Raw genomic sequence first — 9,155 nt, 5'->3', positions numbered from 1 at the left:
AGAGAATTTGGACTAATTTTGGCACACCATAGTAGAGATGAGTGGAGGCTTATAATAGTTAATTAAATTATTTCTCTTCTTCTGTGCTTCTCTATGGCAGCTCAAGCTGTCTTAACTAAGGACTTTCTACACATGCAGTTCAACTTGGACACTTGGAATTTCAGTGCATAACCAGGCAGTGAACCCTGCTACTGGAGCCTTTGTCTTGGTGGACCTGGAGTTTCGAAAGCCGACAAAAACTAAAATTTCTAAACTGTCTGCTGAAAACTTGTGCAAAATTAGTATAGTTTTGGAATGTCAAGGTTGTTGATTTTTAAAACTGAATTAATATTTTGAAGGGCTGCTACTAGGTTTAGTGCTGGTTTTCAAAGTGCTAGATTGTTGCTCTGGCAGAATAATACTGATATACTATATATATGACTGTATAACTGTATGAGGAGAAGACTCATGCATATGTGCACACACATACCCCGTAGTATCCTAGAAATCTGAGGAAAAACGGAATGAATCACATGGAAACCCTATGCTGCTCCAGCTGTTGTAGTCCCAACAAAATACTCTGCCTACTGCTGTGTTTTTAACAGGGATTCTCTTCAGATGAACTTCTTCTGTGAGAAAAAAAAAAAAAAAAATCTGGAAAATTTAGACATGAAACATAATAAGGAACCACTGATTGCACAGAAATACACCAGCATACATTTGCAAAAGGAAGGTCACAGAGTTTGGAAATGCATCTCTTTTATGAGTAATATGGATATAGAGCCAGTTAACTTTGTTCCAAGACATGGCTCTTAGATGAATAGGTAATTCAAGGAAGGATCACTGAACAAGATAGACTATAACCCTGATGCTGCAGCTGCATATTACCAGCTGCAGATTAAAAAACATTAGGAATTTGGTCAAGAGGAGCTTGAAGAGATGAGCTCTTCAGAAGGAATCTTTTCATAGAATGTGCTGGGGTAAGAAACCAGCTTTGAAGAAAAGAATTTTTGTGCATGAGACTAGGTGGAAACTTTCCTCAGGAGTCTTTCTACAGAGAGACAAGCTTAGTGTAAGAAATCTAACAGGCATTTTTGAGCAGAATCTGGCCAGTTCTAGTCACAGAGGTTGAAGAAGTGCTGAAAGATGCTCTTGGAATTCCTGAGGGAGGAAGGAGTTGACCTGACTGGTCTCAAGGAGTTTTATATCATGAGGGAAGGTTACGTAATTGATTTTCATTAAATGACTGAGGAACTGAGCTGGGGTGCCACAGAGCTCTATCAAGCCACAACTTTTGCTAAATAATACTGGCAGCTACAAGTGGAAGAATATGCTTCATTCTATTCAAAGCTGATTGCCCAGCACTCAAGCATCTTCCTTATTCCTGAAGGCACAGCATCTCCAGATAACTTTCATGATTTTTTTTTTCTGTTAGAATTTACTTATATTTTTTACCTTGTGTAAATGATTTGATTTGACAGCCTTCTCTCTGAATCCCAACTCCACTAGGAGCAATGCATTTAGAAGTTAATCCTTTCAGTCTTGGCTGATGTGGAGTCAGGAGACTCTGGTATGTTTGGAACTGTAGACCAAAAGAACTTTGGAAAGATATCTGGAAAGCCCCTGAGACACAAGAGTTCGTATTTTGGCAGATCCCGTTCTACGTATGCCAGTATACCAATTGTGCAATTGAACGTGTTCTTCTGAATTTGTGAAGAATACATAAATTCCGTGGATGGGGATGTGTTATGCATCCTGATAAAAAACTACAGTTTAACATCGTGCTGTCTCTTCCTTTTTTTTTTTTTTTTTTAAATATCTACAGAAAAAATGGTCTCTAATATACTTCTTGAAGGAAATTTTTACAGCCAGCTAAGGCTATGGCTCTTGAGTCTTGCTTCAAGTGTATCCTCAGTACTATGAAAACTAATTGTTTGCTGCTGTGCAGCCTTTATATGTACCTCCTTCTTAGAAAGAAACAAAGTCAGTGATGATTGATCATGTTGATGATAAATTCCATCTCCAAGTGATAGAGGAACCAACAAGGAGAGGTGCTATGCTGGACCTTATTCTCACCAACAAGGAAGGTCTGGTGGGGAATGTGAAGCTCAAGGGCAGCCTTGGCTGCAGTGACCATGAAATGGTGGAGTTCAAGATTCTTAGGGCAGCGAGAAGGGAGCTCAGGAAGCTCACTACCCTGACCTTCAGGAGAGCAGACTTTGGCCTCTTCAGAGATCTCCTTGGTAGAGTACCATGGGATAAAGTCCTAGAGGGAGAGAAGGCCCAAGAAAGTTGGTTAAGATTCAAGCATCACCTCCTCCAAGCTCAAGAGCAATGCATCCCAACAAAGAGGAAGTCAAGCAAAAATGTCAGGAGGGCTGCATGGATGAAAAAAGAATTCCTGGACAAACTCAAGCACAAAAAGAAAGCCTACATAGAGTGGAAGCAAGGACAGGTAGCCTGGGAGGAATACAAAGAAATTGTCCAAGCAGCCAGGGATCAGGCTAAAGCCCTGATAGAATTAAATCTGGCCAGGGACACCAAGGGCAAAAAGAAAAGCTTCTATAGGTATGTTAGCAATAAAAGGAGGACTAGGAAAAATGTGGACCCTCTCCAGAGGAAACAGGAGACCTGGCTACCCAGGATATGGAAAAGACTGAAGTACTTGACTTTTTTGCCTCAGTCTTTACTGGCAAGTGCTCTAACCACATTATCCAAGTCACAGAAGGCAAAGGCAGGGACTGGGAAAATGAAGAACTGCCCACCATAGGAGAAGACCATGTTAAAGAGTACCTAAGGAGTCTGATGGTGCACAAGGCCATGGGACCTGATGAGATGCATCCATGGGTTCTGAAGGAACTGGCAGGTGAAGTTGCTAAGCCACTATTCGTCATATTTGAGAAGTTGTGGCAGTCTGGTGAAGTTCCTACTGACTGGAAAAGAGGAAACATAGCCCCCATTTTTAAAAAGGGAAAACAGAAATGGCCAGGGATCTAAAGGCCAGTTAGTCTCAACTCTGTGCCTAGCAAGATCATGCAGCAGATCCTTCTGGCAACTATGCTAAGGCACATGGAAAATAAGGAGGTGATTGCTGACAGCCAACATGGCTTCACTAAGGGTAAATCCTGCCAGACTAATTTGGTGGCCTTCTACGACAGCATCACAGTGTTGGTGGGTAAGGGAAGAGCAACAGACATTATCTACCTGGACTTGTGAAAATATTCAACACTGTCCCACATGACATCTTTGTTTCTAGGTTGGAGAGACATGGATTTGACAGATGGGCCACTCGATGGCTAAGGAATTGGCTGGATGGTCGCACTCAAAGTGTTGCAGTCAACGGTTCAATGTCCAAGTGAAGAGCAGTGATGAGTGATGTTCCTCAAGGGCTGATATTGGGACCAGCACTGTTTAACAGCTTTGTCAGCAACATGGACAGTGGGATCGAGTGCACACCCAGCAAGTTTGTCAACAACACCAAGCTGTATGGTGTGGTCAACACTCTGGAGGGAAGGAATGCCATCCAGAGGGACCTTGACAGGCTGGAGAGGTGGGCCTGTGAGAACCTCATGAAGTTCAACAAGGCCAAGTGCAAGGTCCTGCACGTGGATTGGGGCAATCCCAAGCACAAATACAGGGTCGGCGAAGAATGGATCGACAGCCATCCTGTGGAGAAGTACTTGGGAGTGTCAGGTGATCAGAAGCTCAATACAACCCAGCAATGTGTACCTGCAGCCCAGAAAGTCAACCGTATCCTGAGCTGCATCCAAAGAAGCATGGCCAGCAGACCAAGGGAGGTGATTCTGCCCCTTTACTCTGCTCTTTTGAGACTCCACCTGGAGTACTGTGTTCAGCTCTGGGGTCCCCAAAAGAAGAAAGACATGTAACTGTTGAAGCAGGTCCAGAGGAGGGCCAGGAAGATGATCAGAAGGCTGGAGCACCTCTCCTGTGAAAACAGGTTGACAGAGTTGGGGTTGTTCAGCCTGGAGAAGGGAAGGCTCTGGGAAGACCTTCTAGCAGCCTTCTAGTACTTAAAGGGGGCTTACAAGAAAGCTGGAGAGGGACTTTTTACAGTGGCGTGTAGTGATAGGACAAGAGACAATGGCTTTAAATTGAAAGAGGGGAGATTTAGCTTAGATAGAAGGAAGAAATTTTTTACTCTTGAGGGTGGTGAGGCACTGGAACAGGTTGCCAGGAGAAGTTGTGGAAGTGTTCAAGGCCAGGTTGGATGAGGCTTTGGGCAACCTGGTATAGTGGAGGGTTTCCCTGCCCATGGCAGTGGGGTTGGAACTAGATGATCTTTGAGGTCCCTTCCAATCCTAACCATTCTATGGATCTGTGGTTACTACATTCTCAAAATATTAGAACAGGCTACCAGGTGAGTAAGTTTCTGGTGTCTTACCCTATTTTGTGTTACTCCATTCTGCATGTGCACCCACTAGAAATATTGATCTCCAGCATCAGATTTCTGACAACAGATTTCCATTTCTAATGATACTATGGTTTTTGTTACAGAAAACATTAGCATCTTTGCATTATGAGTTACAAAACTTCAGTAAAAGAAGAATTCTCTTTTTTAATTTCTTGAAATTTTTAGGGAGAAAATCCAAACTGTTTCTGCCCACTTTTACTTTTCAACAAGAAAAGGAAGCTTACGAACTACTGAGAAAGCTGCAGCAAGTAGGTTTCCAGGCAGGGCTGATATCTGTGAATAATGGCTTCATTTTCGTAGAATGTTTCTTCTTTGGGTCATTACCATACAGAGGTGAACAAGAACCTCTTGTGGTGTGTGAGACTGAGGTCTAGAGTTTCTCCTCCTATTCATTGACTGCAGAAGGCTTTTGGTATATGAGAATCATGGAGATACTAGCATAAAATGTAATCTTTGTGACTAGTATGGCCAGACCTTTCTTTCTCTGCACTTCCTGTGCTCTCTGTGTGATGGAATGACCTTCCTAGTGTGATCCGGTATATTTATGCACCCCCAGGGTGTTTTCTGCATTACCTCAGAAATTGAAAATGCTGCCATTAAATAAGGGCTACATGAAGGACTTTTCTTGAGCAACAGGCAGCTGGATGCAGTTTCTCTCCTCAGCTCTTATACATGGAAACTATCTTTGTGGGATAGAAAAGGGAATACGATAGGCAGAGAATTAATAAATCCAGTATAAAGTTAAGCTGACATGGGCTGCCCCCTTTCTCATCTTTCCAAGCTATTAAAAAAAAAAATACACCAACAAAAAAGAACAAAACCAGTAATAAATCACACATGGATACTGTACGAGTTTTTCTTTCAAGAACATTGATGAAAACGTATTAACAAATTTACAACAAACCTCTTGATACAGAGTCTTGAGGTGGCCTACAAGAATCTGTCATCAACCTTCAAGAGGAAATAGCGCCGGGGAAGGAACAGGAAATAATCAGCTGAAAGTTGAATAGATTTGACATTTCTCCTGTACATTTTTAACCACTCTTTTAGAGAAAATTTTGCATTAACAAGCTCCTTCCAGATCCTTTTCTCTGCTCTACTGTGTCAGAGCTTGTTTTCTTTGATTCGTCCTTAGGACCTGAGCACCTGTTCTGCGCTGCACCCTTTGCTGAACGGGATGAAATGATTCCCTGTTGTGAATATGAATTTACCACTTCAAAGGACAAGATGGAAAATGTAGTAGCACTTTCTCACACTGTGTTATTTGAAGGTTATTTCTACATAAACGCTGTAATATGTTGCTACATAACGTAGCCAGCTGTTATGTCCCTTGGCTACCAAATTCTGAGGCAACCTGCTGTTCTTCTGAAACATTAATTGTCTGGGTTTCTTTCTATAACATACAACTTCCTTTCTCCAGGGTTTGGGGTTTTTTTCTGTGATATGGGCTTGGAGGTAGGAGACTTGACTTAGTATATTTCATATTCATCTCATGTTAAAATATCTACATATATATTTTTATTTAAATGAATCATTAATTTTGTAGACTTCTGAAAAATGCTTCTTTTCATTGCTAAAAGTTTTGGAATGGGATTTAACTGCTGCTCATGCTATGAGCCTTAGGTGGAACCAACTTTTCTGAAAACTAAGTGGCACTAAAAGAAATTCCAGAAATATTTATTGCATCTTAACAACAAAAGTGTTTATGAATTTCCTTATCTCTCAAATAAATAAAAAGAGATCACTCACTTGGCATTTTCATATTCTGAAAAATGTACCTTTCCTGATGTAATGACAGAAAGTAATCATGTATCTGAACTTAAGTCTCAACTACATTACTTTCTCTGTGTTCCACTGTTCAGATTTTCAGTGAATCATAGCAATTTTCTCATCTGTCTGCTCTCTGTGCCAACCTAGGGATGTTCAAACAATGCTTTACACTGTTTTTCCAAAGCGCTACTATAGGTAATTAAATGTGACTTGCTTTTTGGCAAATATGGCCTTTGACTATGTTATGACATTTATGTCTGACATCTTTTGCCTCCTGCAGCAAACTCTTTCATTCAGCATTGAGCCAGCTCAGATTTAGGGATGGGAGCGGGAGAAGGAGAAAGCTTTGTCAAGTTAACCTTGAAAAGCAAGGTTATTGCTATATGTTCATTTCCTTCTTTCTGAGCTCAGATGTGAGCTGGTGCTTGCTATTGAGATCGAATTAACAACTTGAACTGCAAAACTAACCTCTCTCAAACATCTTGCAAAACCTACTGATCTAGATGGCTTTCCTATTGAGTGTCTGTGCTGCTACGTTAAAAAATTAAGGTGGTACGTAATTCCCTGTAACCACCTGGTGTTTTAAACAAGATTTAGGTGCACAGCGCTTTAGTGTCCTTGATGGTGTCTGTTTCATTTTTCATCTTTCACATTTTGCCTTTTATTTGTGGCAGCGCCTGTTCTAATGGTTTTCCTGCTATTATAAAGAAATTCAGAGATGCCCACTGTGTAAGGAGTGATTTTCCTCAATCACGTATCAGCAGCATATATGGTAAGGCTTCCTTATGCTGGAGGTATGAGTTTCCAATTCTTTACTCCTCTGTGTTTGGTCTTTTCATTTCATTGTGCTCCACACACTTGAAGCACACTTGGAGATTTTGCTTGGGTCTAACCACACAGAATCCTTTTAAATTTAACTTCTAACTTAAAAATAGCCCAACAAGGCTTGTGATCTTAATAGCTTCTCTCTTCACCAGTGTCAGTCAGCATGAATCCTTCTTAAACATAGCTTACCAGAAGTCTAAGTTTCACGTAAACCTGTTTGTGGCTCCAAACCTAGTGTAAGAAGTCCTTGTACTATTCTTCAGAAGCTCTTTCTTCTTTTCTATCTTGAGATCCCTTTTTATCCTGTAAATGCAGCAGGATTTTGGCTTTGCTGCTATCTGCAATGGCCCATCTATGTTCAAAACAATCTCAGAATAGCTATTACAGTTCCTCTCCACTAGATTTTCCCTAGGATCCTTTTATTCTTTGTTTTCCTGCACCTAAGACACTGATAAAAAATATAGAAGTTTAAAGAAATCCCACTTGTCAAATGTCTATTCCGGCTCTTTGCTAGAGATTAATCCCTCTGTAGAGGGAAGAACACAGGGTTCTGTGGCAAGTCTGGAAGATTGACTTAAATTGATGGTGAGTTTAAATAGGCTCCTGGACACCATATTGAAGCAGTGGAAACACATTATTTTCCCTCTTTTGCAACCTCTGCTCTGAATATGTGTACACTGAGAAACCTTCAGTAGTGATGGGAGCAAACTGTTAAAGCTGAACTGCCACAGTTTTCTTGCAATGTCAAAAGGAGTTCTACCCATGCCTGTTGAAGGAGTCTTACCCATGCGTCCTGCACAGGTATTTGTGTAGCCATGCAGTGAAGTGAATTGTGGAACTAACTGGCAGAAAGAAATGAAAAAAATACTTATTTTTGATCTCCACAAGTTCCTTGATCTAGTTAACCTTCCAGTCATGCAGACAACTGTACTGGAACAAGGGAGTGGGTACAAGTCATGAAGTCATGGGTAACTGAGAGTGGGACTGATCCTTTTGACAGAAGGACTGGCTTACATCAGCTTCAATAATAACTGAACTGCAGCCTAAGTGAATGAACTGTTTCAGCCCTTTTTGGAGGCGTCTTCAGCTAAATTACAGTTAAGTATTTGATACAAAATATTTTTTTGCATTCAGAATGAATATTGAAGAAATAATAGTTGTAAAATGAGTTAATAAATTAAAGCACATATTCCTTATGCAGACAGTTCTTGAGCTAAGGATGAAGAGATTTCCTGTTAAAGATGTAGTGATGTTTAATCAGTATCATTCAAATGGGTTGTTACAGCTCTTGAGAATACTTTGTCTGAAAGTGCACTGAGACATTTCTGCCATTCATGGAGGAAGTTTAAAATTCACTTACTCTAAATTATTCCTCTCCTAATTGTCTTGGTTCTAATATTATTTTGGCAGATACATTCAATCTGTTTCACCACTCCACTGAAATATGCCCAGAATACTGTATTTCCAAGCACTTATTCTCTTTTTGACAATAGTTGGAATCAAATATCAGCATTGGGATTGACCACAGCTTTTATACAGAACATCTTCCACTGAATATGGAAGCTTAAAAGCCGGTCATTTTTGCTTAATTCTTTTGAGCAGAATTCTGCTCCAAGCTTTGCTTGTGTAAGCTCAGCTGTTTGCCCTCTTTTCCAGTACTCTTACAAGTTTCTTTTCTCTTTCTCCCTTAGCCAGACCAACAACAGCCAAGTAAAGCATGGACCTTCATATTTTTGCCTGAATTACTCCGCTAATAAATGCCAAATAAGAATGCATGCAGAGTTTGCAAGTAGAACAAAGAAAAAATGATCTTTCACCAGCAGCAGAGTCACCATAAATATCCATAGATTTAACTGTACGTGTACATGAACCACAAAGTCAGCTTAGCTCCTCTTCACTATATTAACTCTGTAAGACTAAAAAAAGGTATAGGACCTAGCTAATTGGACAGGCTTAAAGCTCCCTTTACTACTAGAAGAGGATACCCCATTAGAAATTTAATCTAGTTTTCCTTAAGTTCTTTGAATGTATGCTTTTAGTTGATTCTTTCGACTCTTCCTGACCTTTTCATCTTGGAGATGAGTCTTAGACAGTGAATGTAACAGGTTAGGTACGTTTTGTAAGAAGGAGTCATTTTCCCTAAATGCTT

The sequence above is a fragment of the Tauraco erythrolophus genome, chromosome Z, assembly GCF_009769465.1.
Source record: "Tauraco erythrolophus isolate bTauEry1 chromosome Z, bTauEry1.pri, whole genome shotgun sequence".
In the NCBI taxonomy this organism is placed as follows: domain Eukaryota; kingdom Metazoa; phylum Chordata; class Aves; order Musophagiformes; family Musophagidae; genus Tauraco; species Tauraco erythrolophus.
This window is presented reverse-complemented; position numbering follows the sequence as displayed.